Below are 17473 nucleotides of genomic sequence, written 5' to 3' on the forward strand. Positions count from 1 at the left end.
AGACAACAGTTGACACATAACGTGGGATTGGCCAAAGCAAAGCAAGTTTGGTTAACCAATTTTCCTCTGGCAAATTGTTCCTTTTTTTTTTCTTTCTTTCTTTTTTTTTTTTTTTTGAGACAGAATCTTGCTCTGTCACCCAGGCTGGAGTACAGTGGCGTGATCTTGGCTCACTAGTAACCTCCGCCTCCCGGGTTCAAGCAATTCTTCTGCCTCAGCCTCCCGAGTAGCTGGGACTACAGGCGCCTACCACCATGCCTGGCTAATTTTTGTATTTTTAGTAGAGACAGGGTTTCACCGTGTTGTCCAGGCTGGTCTCGAACTCCTGACCTCGTGATCCACCCGCCTCAGCCTCCCAAAGTGCTGGGATTACAGACGTGAGCCACCTTGGCCAGCCATTGTTCCTTTTTATTTATTTTGGGCTGAAAGCAGATGATTATGTTAAATAAAGCAACAATTTAAATGTGGATGTTAGTGCTGCAATGGAGGAAAACTTGCAGAAAAGTTGATCTGACTTATTTAATCAAGTTCAGAGTCATGACTGTGCTACCGGGGGAGCTATTCAAATAAAATACAATCTATATGCCTTCCACCTGAGCAACCCAAGTTCTTACAGCGCTAACTAGAGAAGGTGCAGGGGAGGGTGGGAGGACTGGATAGTTATTTCTGTGGCAGTTAAGTTTCGATTACTTGTAGATCCATAAATCATCAGCCAAGGCTCTCTTTTCTCCAGCAGTGAGCGTAGGGAGAAGGAGTTGCATGCAAGTGATACTGCAGGGACAGAATCAGAATCATCAACACTTAGCAACTGATTGGATTTTCGGAGCAAGAAAGAAGAGTTGAAGATAATGTTGAACTTTCTCACTGGTAGATTTTACTAACATTGAGCAATTACTGTGTGATGGGTACTAAGCTAAGTGCGTTATATAATTATTATATCTCTGACGTCTCCCAGTAGTTCTATTAAGTAAGTACTATTGTTTTTGTTTTAGAGACAGGGTCTTGCTCTGTCACTCAGGCTGTAGTGCAGTGGTGCAATCTCAGCTCACCATAGTCTCGGGCTCAAGCGATCCTCCCGCCTCAGCTCCCCAAGTAGTGGGGGCCACAGGCACGTACCACCATGCCTGGCTAATTTTTGTATTTTTGTAGAGCCTCGGTTTCGCCATGTTGCCCAGGCTGGTCTTGAACTCCTGAGCTCAGGCAATCTGTCCACCTTGACCTCCCAAAGTGCTGGGATTATAGGCATGAGCCACCATGCCCGGCCAGTAAGTACTATTGTTATTTCCATTTTATAACTAAGAAAACTGAGGTTTCATGGGGTTAATTTAATAAATGTCAAAGATGAGATTAAAATCTAGATCTCAATTCTTTATTCATTGCCGCACTCTTGTCTTTCTGATAGGGAGGAGGAAAATAGGAAAATGAGGAGTTCCCATTTAGACTTAGTGAATTCTAAATGCTGCCAGGACATTCGACTGAAGATGACCAGCAAGAGGTAGGAAATGTCAAACTAAGTTCAAGAAACTATTTAAGATTGAGGATGGATCTGATAGTCATTTGCTGAAAGTTCAAGTTAAAGTCATGAGTTTGCCCTGGGAGACTCTGAGTGCTACTGCTTCAGCTTTGTTGTGTGGATTTTTTTATGCAACTCAAGCATTAGGAATTTTAAAAAAATTGATTGATCTATAGGCTGGGCTCAATATTTTCCCATCCCCTGGTTTACTGCTTCTTCTCTTTCTCTTTGTATTCCTTTCTGATAGGCCCCTCCTTTAACTTTCCCCATCTTGATCTTCTTTCCCTTAATCTTTCTCTTACTAGGTACTAGGTGCTTCCTCAGCAGGCAGCTGTTCACTATTTCATCCATTTCCTCCCCATTGCCTTCACCATTTCATTCACACTCTTTCTTAGGCTCCATATGAAAAGCCTCTTGCTTCTGTCGCCCAGGCTGGAGTGCAGTGGTAGCTCACTGCAGCCTTGAACTCCTGGGCTCAAGGGATCCTCCCACATCAGCCTCCTGAGTAGCTGGGACTACAGGCATGTGCCACCATGCCCAGCTAATTTTCAAATATTTTGTAGAGATGAGGTCTTGCTAACTGCCCAGGCTGTTCTTGAACTCCTACCTCAAGCAATACTCCTGCCTCAGCCTCCCAAAGTGCTAGTACTTCAGGTGTGAGCCACCACCTCTGGCGACCAACAGTAATTGTATGCTTCAATCTCTTACGTCCTTACCCTTATCTTGTGTCCTTATCATCATCATTAATAGGTCATTTGGCCAGGCACAGTGGCTCATCCTGGGCAGCACAGCGAAACCTCATCTGTACAAAAAAATATAAAAATTAGCCAGGTATGGTGGCACATGCCTTTGCGCCCAGCTACTTGGGAGGCTGAGGCAGGAGAATTGCTTGAGGCTGGGAAGTCAAGGCTGCAGTGAGACGAGATCATGCTTCTGCACTCCAGCCTGGATGAGGGAGCAAGACCCCATCTCCAAAATAAGATAAAATAAAAGCTAATTTGTCTCAGGCTTTGAATTAATCTGCACTAGCTCATGTAATTGTTGCAATAACTCTATATGGTAGGTACTCTCAGCCCTGTAATACAATGGGTTTGAAATGACTACTGACATACAGAGGTTTGAAATGATGTTACTTGCCCAAGTCTCATGGTGAATGGAGGAGCAAGGAATGGAACTCGGATCATTTGACACCAAAGCTCTGACCACCACACAGCACTGCGCTCTTTAGCCAAATTAATGTTTCTGTCTTTCTTACCTTTGACCCATTTTATTCCACCTGATTGAGGTATTTTCAGCATTTTCATTAAGATAACGAATACAACAATTAAGTAGCTAATCCTTAAATATACTTCTGTAAAATGTCCTTTAAGTTTCATTTTCTCCTTGGCACTCCCCAAACCCACAAGAACTACACTTCATATTTTCCCAAGCATGTGTATACACAAGGCATCCACCTGCTTTTAGATGATGTCCTTTCCTGTTCATCTGAACCCGGTAAGGTTAAGAAAGCAAATGATTTTACATTTTAGAGGGGAGAATGCTACAAAAGGATATGAGACACAGACACTTTTGTAAAAAAAAAAAAAAAAAGCTTGTATGAGATACCTTATGTATATATGTAGAATAGTTAAATCCTGGGCAACATGAAAAAAACCTCGTCTCTACAAAAAATCCAAAAATTACCTGGGCATGGTGGCACATGCCTGTAGTCCCAGCTACTTGGGAGGCTGAGGTGGGAGGATCGATGGAGTCCTGGAGGTCGAGGCTGCAGTGAGCCATGATTGACAGAGTGAGATCCTGTATCAGAAAAAATAAATAAATAAAAATATAATAAGAAAAAAGTAAAGTACGGTGAGTGACTAAGTGTTCTAAAGAAACATAAAAGCAACAATCCCTGGAAGAGGTAGACCTTAAGGATGAGTGGGATTTGATGGGAAGAGGCTGGAAGCCACAGTGAAGACAGAAATCAACATCTCATCACTGACAGCTATTTATCAAGCACCTCCATGTGTTTGGCCATTAAATTAAAGTTTTGGGGATAGAGATGGAAAGCTGCTTGCCGTCTTTCTCCCAAATACTCTGTGTTTGGGAAGGGCTTAAACAGATAGCAAAATACACAGTGACACAAAGAGGCACACAATACACAGAGCAAGAGTTTCAGGCATTCTGAAAATGCAGGGAACGTATCTCAGTAAGAATGGTAAGCCCTGGGACAGAGGGGAGCGGTTTACACGGATCAAAGGGCTCACTCACGATAATGACAGCCTTCTCTAAGCCAGGCACTGAATAATATGGATACAAAGAGCCCAGAGTCATCAAGAGGAACCAGGAACTCTAACATGATGTGTGGAGCAGGTTATGAAAAGAGGGGTACCTTTCCCAGTCAGAGGCATCAGAGAAGGCTTCCTGGTGGAGGTGAGTTGGAATCAGGTGCAATCGTGCAGGCGAGGCAGGGAGAGGACACTTCTGAGCAAAGAAACTGGTTAGAAGATGTACTGGTGTGTAGGGAGAAAGAGGGCCTCCAGGTCACTCAGGGATTGCTGTGAGAGCACAAAGTGTAAGGCCAGGAGCAGTGAGATGACATGGAAGAGACAGGTGGTGACTGGCTGCCTTAGGGAGCCTGGGCTTGATATTGAGCCACAGAAATGTTTTAAGCATCCTTTAGGTTAGGGAACTGTATTAATCAGATTCAGGTTGAGCCAAGATTTTAGCAAGCTTCAAACGCCAAACCAAGCAAATCTTCCCTCTCTGTGAGTTTGCTATGATCACTGTTCTTATAGTTCAGAGAATAACTGTGCTCTAGATATTCAGCTCAATTCAAAGTGGAGCTGCTGAAAAATTTATTAGTGCTGGAGTGCATAGGATGCTGTTCATGGGTGACTAGCATTTCAAAGGGCTGTAGATTAAAAGTGAGAGGTCTCTGAAGTCCAATTTCAAAACCCAGAGCCTCTCCCCCATTTATCTCCTACTTCCTACCAATCCTGGAATGAGTCTGTAGACCACTGCAACTTCTCAACTTCGACATCTTTTCTTCTCTTTCTATTATCAACCTTTATATTCCCTTTAGGTCTTTTCTTTTTCTTTCTTTTACCACTTATGATGACCACATGGTCATACTATGGGAAATGCAGAGCTGAATCCCATTAGCGTCCATTGAGAGCCTGCTGTGTTCCAGGCATTGTTTGGGGGGCATTTTAAAGCATTATCTCATTTAATTCTTCTAGCAACAGTAAAAGGCGGGTGTCATTTTACCTGAAGAATTTGGGGCACAGACAGGATAAATTACTCACCCAAATTCACACAACTAGTAATGGACAGAGGTTTTTCACATAAGCTTTTTGGATGTGGATTGAAACACACTGTTCTCTGTGAATTCCCAAAGCTCTTGGGATAACAATACAAACCTTTGTCATGACCTACAAAGGGTTTGGATGGAGATTCCTCTGCTCTCTCACCCTACAACCAAACCCAGACAGATGGCATCCAGGGCCCAAGGTCCTGGCCACTCTGGTATGCCTGGCTGTGGGTTTTGAAACAGTTGATTTAGGATCCTTTATGTACAATGAGTTACAAATCATATTCTGTGAGTTTCTGATCTAAGCTCACAGTTCTTTCTTACCAAGGAGATAATCAGCAAACACACAGACAACAAAGAGCTGCAGAGAAGTAACAATAACCTCCAATAGGTTCTTAGTTGGAATGGACCCGTCACAACGGACAGACAAACAGGAGAAAAACAGAAGTTTATTAATATGGACGTTTTATACACACATATACACAGACATCCAGAGAATGAGTTTTCAAAGAGGTGGCTTTAAGTTCCAGTTTCTTCAACATCTGGAGCATCTTCAACAATAGATTTTTAGAGAAGTGGCAAGACAACAAGAAGGACTTTGAGTTTCTGTGAGCAGACTGGCAGCTCGAGGAAAGGCAAACAGACAGCAGATAAATGCTAGTTAGCAAAGCCTGCCAATGTAAACTCCTCTAGTACCAACTCTAGACTGATGAGCGTCGAAGTGGTTAACATTTTCTTGGGGGGAAAAGGCAGGGGGTTTGTGGCCAGGATACTTTTTGCCTTTGTAAATCTATGTCCTCCTTTTGGGCAAATAGAGGCAGAGACCTCTGCTGTACCTCTTTCTTCTTGAGCATCTTCAGCTCAACAATCCTTCATATTTTGGGGAAGATATTCTGGTCTCCCACAGAGCCTTTCAAAGAAGGTTCATCTCGGGCCTGGATTCCTCATCTCTCACTATTATCTGAGTTTCAGTGTCTCCCACCCTCCTCTGAGTCCATACTGGTCTGTGGAAGAAGTCTGCTTCCCTGAATAAAGACCCTAAAGTTCTATTTGCACAAAGCTCAGTCTTTCTCTATGCTGAACTTGGCTTTATTACTACGTGGCTGTGAGATTTTCGTGTTGTCAACTATCCTATCTCAGTTTCAGTTTCCTCATCTGTGCAAAATCAGTCATCCCCAAAGTGTTGCCCAGATCAAAAATTTTAGAATTCTATGAAGAGCTTTACCCACTAGTAGAAGAGAGAATTAATAGATTCATCAATGAGGACCCCATTTGCACTATTGTCCAGTATAATTATTTAAACTTTCTGTCTTTGTGGCATTTATAATTACTTACTGTAAATGAAACTGATGTGAAGGACACTCATTTTCAATGCCTTTAATTGTCATCCAAAGGTGCTTTCCATCTGAAAAATTCCATGATTCTAAGTGTGTATCAATTTCATGTCAGGCAGGATCAGAGGCTTGGTCAATATTATTTTTTCCACAGTGAAATTGTGTAAGGCAGGAGATCCTACTTAAGCTAACAAATGTGTATCCTTCACAATGGAAGAATAAATAAAAGTATAATTTGTGGATTTGCTAATAGTTTCTTCCTGCTAAAAATATTAACCTCTTCTATTCCTTAACAAGAACTTAACACACATAGTTTTAGCTTAAAATGTCTGGGAATTTTTGGTGTCTTGAAGTATTTTCTGCAAATTTATTTATCATCTCCAAATTCGATCTCCCTTTTCTGAATGTTCTTGATGCTACATCTTCGTGTATTCATCAACTTGAGATGTTTGCTCCTTTTTTTTTTTTTTTTTTTTTTTTTTTTGAGACAAGGTCTCAGTCTGTCGCCCAGGCTAGAATGCAGTGGCACGATCATAGCTCACCACAGCCTCCACTTCCCTATCTTAGGTGATCCTCCCACCTCAGCCTCCCAGGTACGACTACAGGCACAGGCCATTGTGCCCAGCTAATTTTTGTATTTTTTTGTAGAGGCGGTGTTTTGGCATGTTGCCCAAGCTGGTCTTGAACTCCTGGGCTCAAGTGATCCTCCTGCCTTGACCTCCCACAGAGCTGGGATTACAGGCATGAGCGACCACACCCAACCTTTTCTACTGTTCTCTTACCTCCCCAACATTTTCATATTTCCCAGATCACCATTATCTGCAGAGAAATCTCCATCAAATATTTCATTATTTGAAAGAAGCAACACCAATAAAGAATTCACTCTCTGTTTACTTGGACATGAAAAGCTACCCCAAATTAAGACCTGACATTTTCTCATCTCCTTCTTTGCAATAAAAATAAAATTGAAATTAAATTGGGATAAGTGCAACACATTGTGTCTAAGCAGCCATTGTCAAATTGTTTCTAAACATCAACAGTAAAAGCTCTAATCTGAAGTCAATTTTAGAACGCACTTATATTCCAAAGGGAAATGAATTTTCAAAATGGTATAGGACTCAACATTGCATATTTTAGTCTTCAGGCCAAGCAGGGAAATGCTAACAAGCTACTTCTTCCAATTTTGCTATTAATGCAGATTGATGTAAAACTACCTGCTGTGGGCGAAACACTCAGCCTCTGCAAATGGTCTCATTCGGAAACTGTCAGTGTCAGGGAAATGTGTTTCTCTTCCACAGCTCATTGAAATGGAGATGGCATGGAATGGAGTAAAGGGATCTGCTTTCTAATGAGGCAAAATTAGATTCATTTGAATTGGTGCATGGACTGAAATGAAGGGAAAATCCCACCAAGTGCCTATTTTTACCTCCTTAGACCGCCTTTGAGCAGCTAGGCAGAGTAAAACCACACATGCTAAAAATTTCCCACATTGATACAGAATTCATGAGGAAATTAGTTTCACACTTTAATGGAATGGGTCTATTGCTTACATTATACAATGTAAGGGAAAAAATTATAAACTCAGAAGCACATTTCCATATTTCTCATCAACTTAGTTTCTTTGATACAAACATAAGAAACCACCCCAACAATTATAGAGCACATTTTGCAACTTTCACTCATGCATAGTATTCATGTGACATCAAAAGCAAAAATATCAAAGCAAACACACGGACAACAAATGAAAGCAAACCTTTACAGCGCATCATTCAGTGAAAAATACATGTTCTAAAGAGTTGTGATATATGATACTATGGAACTATAATATATTCCAGTTTCTACAATTTCAGTTCTTTTCAGATTTGGTGTTTATAAAATAACCTAGTAGGCCGGGCGCGGTGGCTCACGCCTGTAATCCCAGCACTTTGGGAGGCCGAGGCAGGCGGATCACAAGGTCAGGAGATCAAGAACATGGTGAAACCCCGTCTCTACTAAAAATACAAAAAATTAGCCGGGCGCGGTGGCGGGTGCCTGTAGTTCCAGCTACTCGGGAGGCTGAGGCAGGAGAATGGCGTGAACCTGGGAGGCGGAGCTTGCAGTGAGCCGAGATCGCGCCCCTGCACTCCAGCCTGGTGGACAGAATGAGACTCCGTCTCAAAAAATAAATAAATAAATACATAAATACATAAATAAATACATAAATAAATACATAAAATAAAATAAAATAACCTAGTAAAGAAGTGGTAGAAGAAAGTGAAGTTTTACACAGTGGATTATGTGAAACACAAACTAATGAAACCAGCCAAAGTTTCTGAGTTCTTTTTTTTTTTCCAGCCTTCCCCCAGCCAAATGAGTTTTTAATTCACATAGAACTTTTTAACATCATCTATTTAATTCTCCTATATTTTAGAATAATAGCATTCTCAGGTTAGTAGTTTTCAGACTTTAAATTTTCAGGACAGTAAAATTTTCCAAGGCAGTAGAAAGAGCTGACACAGAGTTGCCACACTGTTAATTTTGCCAATAACAACAATAACAAAGAGCTACCATTGCCATCATTTCAGACAGGAAAGGCTATTTCGACACCAAAAATGTAGGAAGTTCATAATGTCAGAATACAAAGGAGCTCTTCCCAAGAAATACAATTTGTTAACCGTAGGTAATTTTAAAGGATATACTTATAGTTTGATATACATTTAGAAACAGTTATAACATTAAAATTTATTTTATACTAAAGCAAATGTTATGTTCCCTTGGTACAATTTTTTTTTTAATTTGATAGCACTATAAGTATTTCATACTCTGGTATTTGATAGCACCCATGATGAAGGGCTCTAAGGTGTAATTTGTTTTGGCATTATATTTTTATCAGTGCCATCATCAAAAATTCTGTTTTACAGATATGAGCAAAAATAAAAACACCATTCTTAATAGTGTTTTGGGTTTTTATGTTTTTTTGCTTTTTGAGATGGAGTTTCACTCTTGTTGCTCAGTCTGGAGTTATGGTGCGATTTGGACTCACTGCAACCTCCGCCTCCCAGGTTCAGGCGATTCTCCTACCTCAGCCTCCAGAGTAGCTGGGATTACAGGCACCTGCCACCATGCCCAACTAATTTTTGTATTTTTAGTAGAGGCGGGGTTCCACTCTGTTGCTCTGGCTGGTCTCGACCTCTTGAACTCAGGTGACTCATCCACCTCGGCCTCCCAGATATGCTGGGATTACAGGTATGAGCCATCATGCCCGACCTAACACCGTTTCAATTATTCTGACATAGTCTAGGCAAACCAATATGCTAAGGAACAGTAGCTCCCACATTCTCAAGTCCTTCCTTTTACCTTGCTTACAATGGGCTGGTAGGAAGGCCAGCTGAGCCAGGGCAGGTGGGTAGCTGGGACTCCGCAGGAAATAAGCTCAGGGTTCTCCTCAGTATATTGCCCCTCACTTTCAGGGCAGAACCATATGGTCTCCTTGCCTTCCAGAGAGAAGCTGGAAATTTTTACAATAGGTTCTTTGTGGGCCAGTAAAAACTCTGGCCCTTCCCGGCATTTGGGAACCATTGCTATGTGTTATTTAGTCTTTGAATTCCTGAATTTTGTGCAATCCAGAGGAGCCTGAGACTCTGTGTGGATATGAGTTGAATCCACAGCCATCAAAAAGCACCTTCCCATTGGTAAGTTAAACGCAGTAGAAAAAGCACTGGTTCTAGGGACAGAAAAGTTGGGTTCAAGTCTCTATTTAACATAGACAGTTGACTCTTGAACAACGTGGGAAGTTAGGGGTGTTGATCCTTCCTGTAATTGAAAATTCAAGTATAACTTTTGACTCCCCACCAGAACTTAATTACTGATAGCCTGCTGTTAACCAGAAGCCTTACTGTTAACATAAATAGTCAATTAACACATATTTTGTATGTTATATGTATTATATACTCTATTCTTACAAATAAAGTAAGCTAGAGAAAAGAAAATGTTATTAAGAAAATCGTAAGGGTGAGAAAATATATTTACTGCTCGTTAAGTGGATAATCATAAAGGTCTCATCCTCATCACCTTCACATTGAATAGGATGAAGAAGAGGAGGAAGAGCAGGGGTTGCTCTTGCTGTTTCAGGGGCGGCAGAGGTGGAAGAAAATCTGAGTATATGTAGACTCACACAGTTCAAACCCATATTGATCAAGAGGTAACTGTACTTGGTTTCATAATGTTTTCTAATGTTTTTCTCATGTTCAGATTGGGGTTGTGGGGGAAAAGACCACACAGATAAAGTGCAGTCAAGAATTCTTGATAGAATTCTCATCATATTCTATCAAGAGTACATACTATCAATAGAACATTACTGTTGATATCAACCTTGATCAACTGGTTGAGATAGTGTTTGTCACATTTCTTCATTGTGAAGTTACCCTTCCCTCTTTCCACACTACTCTTCAGAAGGAAGTCACTTAAGGAATGGGAAGCTACGTTCCCCACCTCCTTCAGGGTACAGTACCCTCATAAATTGTTTGAAATTCATTTGCATGGAAGATTTGTCTATTCTCTTCCATCTATTTATTTATTTGACTATTTATTTATATAATATGTTGTCATTAGTTTTCATTTCAACTGTTCTGATATGTGTATAGTAATGGTCTTAATTTGCATTTCCCTTAATGGCTAGTGATATTGAACATATCTTCAAATGCTTGTTTGCCATCTTCATATCCTCTCTGGTGAACTCTCTGGATGTCTTTTGACAACTTTCAACTGGCTTCTTTTTAACGCTGAGTTTCAGAGTTCTTTATATATTCCAGATACTAGTCCTTTGTCAGATGTGTGATTTGCAAATATTTCTCCCAGTCTTTAGCTTGCCGTTTTATCTTCTACAGGGTCTTTTGCAGAGTAAAACTTTTAAATTTTGATGAAGTCCAGTTTATTATTTTTTAATGGATTGTGCTTTTGGTATCACATTCAAGAACCCTTTACCAAGCCCAAGGTCCCAAAGACTCTTCTATGTTCTCTTCTAAAAGTTTCATAGTTTTGCATTTTACATTTACATCTATAATTCATTTTGAGTTAATTTTTGTATAAGGTATGAGATTTAGATGAAGATTTATTTTTGTCTATGACTATCTAATGAGCCAAGAATATTTTTAAGGAAGTGATATCAATGGAAATGAACTCTAAACCAGATGGGAAGAAAATGAAGATGGGGCCAGGTGTGATGGCTCATGCATGTAATCCTAGCACTTTGGGAGGCCAAGTTGGGGTGATCCCTTAAGCCCAGAAGTTCAAGACCAACCTGGGCATCAAAGTGAGACCCCATCTATACAAAACAAACAAACAAAAAATTAGCCTAGTGTGATGGTGCACATTGTGGTCCCAGCTACTCTGGAGGCTGAGGTGGGAGGATCTGAGGTACAGACTGCAGTGAGCTGTGATCATGCCACCACATTCCAGCCTAGGCAACAGAGGGAGATCCTACCTCCAAAAAATAAATAATAAATAAAGATAGAAGAAGGCTGACAGATAATTCTTAAGCATTAGAGTTCATACTTAAGGTAAAATAAATGTAGCTATGGGCCGGGCGCAATGGCTCATGCCTGTAATCGCAGCACTTTGGGAGGCCAAGGTGGGTGGATCACCTGAGGTCAGGAGTTCGACACCAGCCTGGCCAACATGGGGAAACCCCGTCTCTACTAAAAATACAAAAATTAGCCAGGCTTGGTGATACGTGCCTGTTATCCCAGCTGCTGAGGAGGCTGAGGCAGGAGAATGGCTTGAACCCAGGAGGCAGAGGTTGCAGTGAGCCAAGATCGTACCACTGCACTCCAGCCTAGGCGACAGAGCAAGACTCCATCTCAAAAAAAAAAAAAAAAAGGTAACTACAAAGCCAGTCAACCAATGACTAAGAAATAGATAGTAGTTGGAGATTTCAGAAAGAAAGCAAGTACTGGTGGTGTAAATAAAAAGCCCAGTAGTGGCCAAGGGGGTGACTGGCTGAGATGAGGTGTAGTGGGTAAAGAAGTTAAGGAACTGAGATATCAGGGTGTAGAGAGGCCACCTGTGAAAGCTGAGGTCAGAGAATGATGCAGGAGTGGGTGAAGAGAAAGCACCTCGGTCAGGGCCTCAAGTGTTTTTGAATGAGCAGGAGTGAGTGGAGGTCAAGGAGATGACTAGTCCAAGATCGGGGGAAGGGAGCAAGAGGAGACAGTGCCAGGAGGGAGGGAGAGAAATGCTTTGCAGTCAACAGTGAGGAGCCAGCAGGATGCTTTTTCTATTTCTTGGCCTTAGGGTGCAAGGGAGATAAGAAAGAAAAAACAAAACAAAACAAAAAACTATCCTGTGCTTGAAGAGGCAGTGGGGAAGGAAATGTCCTCAGAAGACTTTCAATGTCCGTTACAGCAAACAGGTGAAAGGAATATTTGGAGAAAATGCTGAATGAGCTGTTCACAGGGCAAGAGGCAGGAGGGCAGTTTCAGGAACTCAGAAATACCAGGACTGGGAAGAAGGCTTTGAGTCAGACTGGAAAGCAGAGCCCAAGTGACAGAGCTGCCCTTGGGTACCATGAAATTCTGAGGGCAACATCGTTGTTAGACTGGGCCTGAAAGTCAAGAGTGGAAGTTCTAAGAGTCCTCAGAGAAGAAGAGGGGTGAGCTGATGTTCAGGCCTCTAACTGAAATAATTATGTGAAAGCAGTTTGTTTATTTGTTGTTTATTTATTTTGAGACGGAATCTCGCTCTGTTGCCCAGGCTAGATTGCAGTGGCACAATCTCGGCTCACTGCAGCCTCTGGTTCCCGGGTTCCAGTGATTCTCCTGCCTCAGCCTCCGAAGCAGGTGGGATTACAGGCATGCGCCACCACATGGCTAATTTTTTGTATTTTTAGTAGAGATTGGGTTTCACCACGTTGGCCAGGCTGGTCTCAAACTCCCGACCTCAGGCAATCTGCCCGTCTCAACCTACCAAAGTGCTAGGTTATAGGCCTGAGCCACTGCGTCCGGCCAAGCACTTTGTTAATAAAGCAGTGTCTTAAAAAGCTGGAAATCACTAGCTATAGTCAGGTGATGAAAGGCATTACACAAAGCAAATTAATATGTTTGATACTTGTTGTCTAGAAATTATATATTTATGATTATATCTACACACACGATAATATTAAAAAATATCCATTGTTGCTGGGAGCAGTGGCTCACTGCTGTAGTCCCAGCTACTCTGGAGGCTGAGGATGGAGAATTGCTTGAGTTCCGGAGTTAGAGGTTACAGTGAGCTATGATCATGTCACTGCACTCCAGTTGGGGTGACAGAACAAGACCCTATCTCTAAAAAATAAAAATAAAAAATCCATTGGCCTAGACATAACAATTTCATGGTTAGTTATATAGACAAATATATAAATACACACATACACGTTAGCCAAAAATGGTAAATTCAAGCAGCTGTAAAATAAAATGCAACCGGACATTTTATGGCTTGTGTTTTAAGGCCCTGGCTCAGTTCAATCTGTCCTCTCACTGGTTCCTGCTTCTTTCTCCTTTGTTCTACTTCTATTTCTCACCATGTTTTGACAGGTGAGGTTGTTCATGCAAAGGGATCCAACAAAAATACAGGAATGCCACCTTTGCCTCCTCATCCAGCACACAGCAACCCTCCCTTTCATCCTTGCAACAAAGCAGGCAAAACACACATTCTCCTACCACCCCACCATGAAGCCGAGGCACGAATGGCAGTGGTGCTATTGTTTTGCTTGCAGGGAGGGAATTTTTATGCAATCAATAAGTCACCTGCCCTCTTTGCCCAGGATCAGCTCTCCACCCGAACCCCTGTGAGCTTCAGTGGTAGAATACTTCAAGCTTTAGCCAGTACAAACATGTCACAGCAAGAGGGACAGCGATTGTATTTGCACACACAATTAGTTTAAGTACAGACTTTATCTGATCCTTAAAAAAAAGAGCAGCTTTGGTATTACATTACAACCAAAGGAATTTAACCTTTAACCTGCAGTTTCCCTGCTCTCAGTGATATAAAACCTTTTTCTGATAAGAGGTGAGGCCCAGTGAAATTTTCTTCTTTTCCCTCATTCCCAGAGGTGAGGTAATGAACTAACAACTTAATTAGACCCTGTTTTATACCAACTAAAATAATAGAAGGGAGTCTTTGGTAACATGGAAAAAATACCCCCAGGAACTCCAGGCATCATAATACAGAGAAATACGATTAGAAGTAATCAGGATATGGAAAGATATGTTTATCCTGTAGATGTTTCACCCTGAGGCCATACCATTTTTATTTCCCTTCCATTGGGCATAATGGAAAGGACTTGAACCCTCTGCAACGGACTGAATGTGCATCCCCCTGAAATTCATATGTTGAAGCTCTAATCCCCAAGGTGATGATATTAGGAACGGAGCCTCTGGGAGGTGGTTAGAGTTAGATGAAGTCCGGAGGGCAGAACCTTCATCATGGGATTAGTGCCCCATTAACAGGTCTCAGAGAGATCCTCTGCTTCTTCTAGCATGTGAGGTTACAGTGGGAAGATGACTGGCTATGAGGAAGCAGGCCCTCACCAGACACTAAATCTGTCAACACCTTGATTTTGGACTTCCCAGCCTCCAGAGCTGTAAGAAATAAATTTCTGTTGTTTATATCCATCCAGTCTATGGCATTTTGTGATAACAGCCTGAAGGGAATATGACATTCTTCCCCACTGCCCAGCTCCACTGAGAGCTTGAGAGCTAGGACTCTAGAGGACACCTGAGAGAGAGGCTAGCTGGAGAACAAAGGGTGATAGGTTTTTTATTGTTTGTTTTTGTTTTGTTTTGTTTTTTAACAAAGGCCTTCTTGTTGCCCACCAAGGAGGAGGATTCTCATAGACTAATTTCCACCAATGAAAAAAACATGAGCAGCTTTGCATCATCTTCTGAACTCTGTGTCTCTCCAATCATCACACAGCAAGGTTTTCTTTCTTTCTTTCTTTGTTTTTCAGGTAATGGTCTGTGTATTTGTTTTCTATGCTGGGTGACAAATTACCACACACTTAGTAGCTTTAAGCAACACATACTTATTATCTCACATGTTCTTTGAGTCAGGAGCCTGAACACAGCTCAGCTGGGTTCTGTCCTTAGGGTCTCACCTGGTGGCAATCAAGGTGTTGGTCAAGGTTGGGTTCTCATCAGAGGCTTGACCAGGTAAAAATCTCTGTCCATACTCCCTCAGGTTATTGAATTTATTTTTTTGCCACTGTAGGGTTCACGGCAACTCAATTCTTCAAAGTCAGCAAGAGAGAGAGAAGGAGAGAGAAACAGACTCTACGTGGGTCTACTAAGAGGATAGAGTTCTACACAAAGAGGTTGGAAACCTCAAGAGATAGAGATCCTGGGGACCACCATAAAGTCCATCTGTGTCTCTCTAGTCTAGAAATTTAAAGGTATAGCCAAGGAGTTCTAGAAGCAACATTTGTAGAAGAATCATAAAACAAGGGTAGACATTTTAAGTCTACACACATATGCACGCACCCTAACCTACAAATAAAGTAAAGGTAGGAGTTTCTCTTGGTGGTCAATGACATGAGGTATTATAGTCATACGGTATGGCTTTGAATCTCTGATCTATAATTTATTGGTTGCTTAACTTTACTAAGCCTCAGTTCTCATCTTTAAAATGGGAATCATGGTACTTATCTTTGAAGCTGTTATGAAAATTAAATTAGATAAAGTAGACAAAACACTTAGCACAATGCCTGGCATAAAAGTGCTCAAAAAATGATTGCTATTGTATCCAGGTAAGATCCTGAGGTGCCTCAAACAAGGTAGAATTTTATTTTTTTAGTTTTATATATTTAATTAACTAATTAATTAACTTTTGGAGACAAGATCTCCAAAAGTCACTCAGGCTGGAGTGCAGTGGTGCGATGATGGCTCATTGCAGCCTCTAGCTCCTGGGCTTAAGCAATCTTCCCACCTTAGCCTCCTGCATAGCTGAGACTACAGGCATGTACCACCATGCTAACATTTTTTTTTTTTTTTTTTTTTTGGTAAAGCTGGGGTCTCACTATGTTGCCCAGGCTGGTCTTAAACTCCTGGGCTCAACCCATACTCTCACCTTGGCCTCCCAAAGTGTTGAGAATACAGGGGTGAGTTACTGTACCCAGCCCAAGGTATGATGGTCTCTAGACACAGATAACTTACTCTTCAAGGTTGGGCTCCCTTTTGAGACCTAAGAGGTTTGACACCATTTTGGCTCCATGCTTTCCTCAAAACCATGGTCTTTTTAACCTCCTGAGTGGCTCTACCAGGATCTCAAGCCTACCTTTTCCTGCATCTTCATCAATGGAACCAGTAAACTTTTGCAAAGCTGAGTTCGAAGTCCCTACAGACCTTCAAACTTCATAACTGGAATGTCCTGGAGGAGGCTGGCCTCTTTCCTATCCACCTATGCCTCCATCCATCCTGTCCTTAGGCAGAAACCTACAGGTCCTAGCTGTCTTAGCACAAGCTTCCTATATGCTAGACCTGCTTAGACCTTGGAACCTGGCTCCTGAGATGGATCCACTCAATTATTCACTCACTAAACACCTAGGTGACACTTACCATGTGCCAGACACAGAGCTAGTTTGAGAGAGAGAGAAGAGTGATGAAGACAGAGCCCTCTCTTCAAGCAGGCCGTTGGCCAATGGAGTGGCAGACACACACCAACAGAGTAAAGCCAACCCTTGACTTTGGACATGAATATATCGGACATCTTACACCAACCGCTTAGCCTGTGAAAACGCAATGATCATCCGGGCCCCTTGCTTTCTCCCATGTCTCAGTTCCATCAAGATTCATGCTTCCTGTATGGTCTCACACCACTTGTGCATTTCCAACTTCTACTACAGTTTTATGCCTCACGTGATAAGCAGTTTTTCTGGTAGCTATTTAGTAAATGTTTAGTGCTTACTAAAACATTTCATACACCATGTTTTCCTTTCTCCGCAGAACATGTGTGATGGACTCATGGACTCATTCACTGCATCGATCTTGGACACTGCCCAGCTTCATGCTCCACTCTCCCATTTATCCCAAATTTCTGAGGAGTTCCTGGCTAAGAACCATCACTTTCCAGAGCTCATTATTTTCTGTTATTTGACTCAACAGCACAAGCAGATGTCCTTTAAAAAACATTGTTTTCACCAAGAAATAAAGTGTTTTCTATTCCAGAAGAGTTCTTTTATGCACGTAGGTGAACAGACAGTGCAGAGCCATGCTGAGGTGTGTGTGCCTTGTTGTCACTGTCTCTCCTCTGGGAGGAACACTAGGCTCCTGTACGCCAGGCTTCCCAGAGCCCAGGAGGAACACATCCACGCCTTGCCAGTCA

General features: G+C 41.8%; 1 long non-coding RNA gene across 1 annotated transcript; it reads left to right on the top strand.

The window, feature by feature from the left end:
- The first annotated feature begins 1415 nt into the window (after positions 1-1415).
- On the top strand, positions 1416-17258 carry LOC115900072. Its single transcript, XR_004059752.1, has 3 exons — positions 1416-1495; positions 10208-10322; positions 17095-17258. It is a non-coding gene; the product is annotated as an uncharacterized LOC115900072 (long non-coding RNA).
- The last annotated feature ends 215 nt before the right edge of the window (positions 17259-17473 follow it).

Source organism: Rhinopithecus roxellana, chromosome 10 (assembly GCF_007565055.1).
Source record: "Rhinopithecus roxellana isolate Shanxi Qingling chromosome 10, ASM756505v1, whole genome shotgun sequence".
In the NCBI taxonomy this organism is placed as follows: domain Eukaryota; kingdom Metazoa; phylum Chordata; class Mammalia; order Primates; family Cercopithecidae; genus Rhinopithecus; species Rhinopithecus roxellana.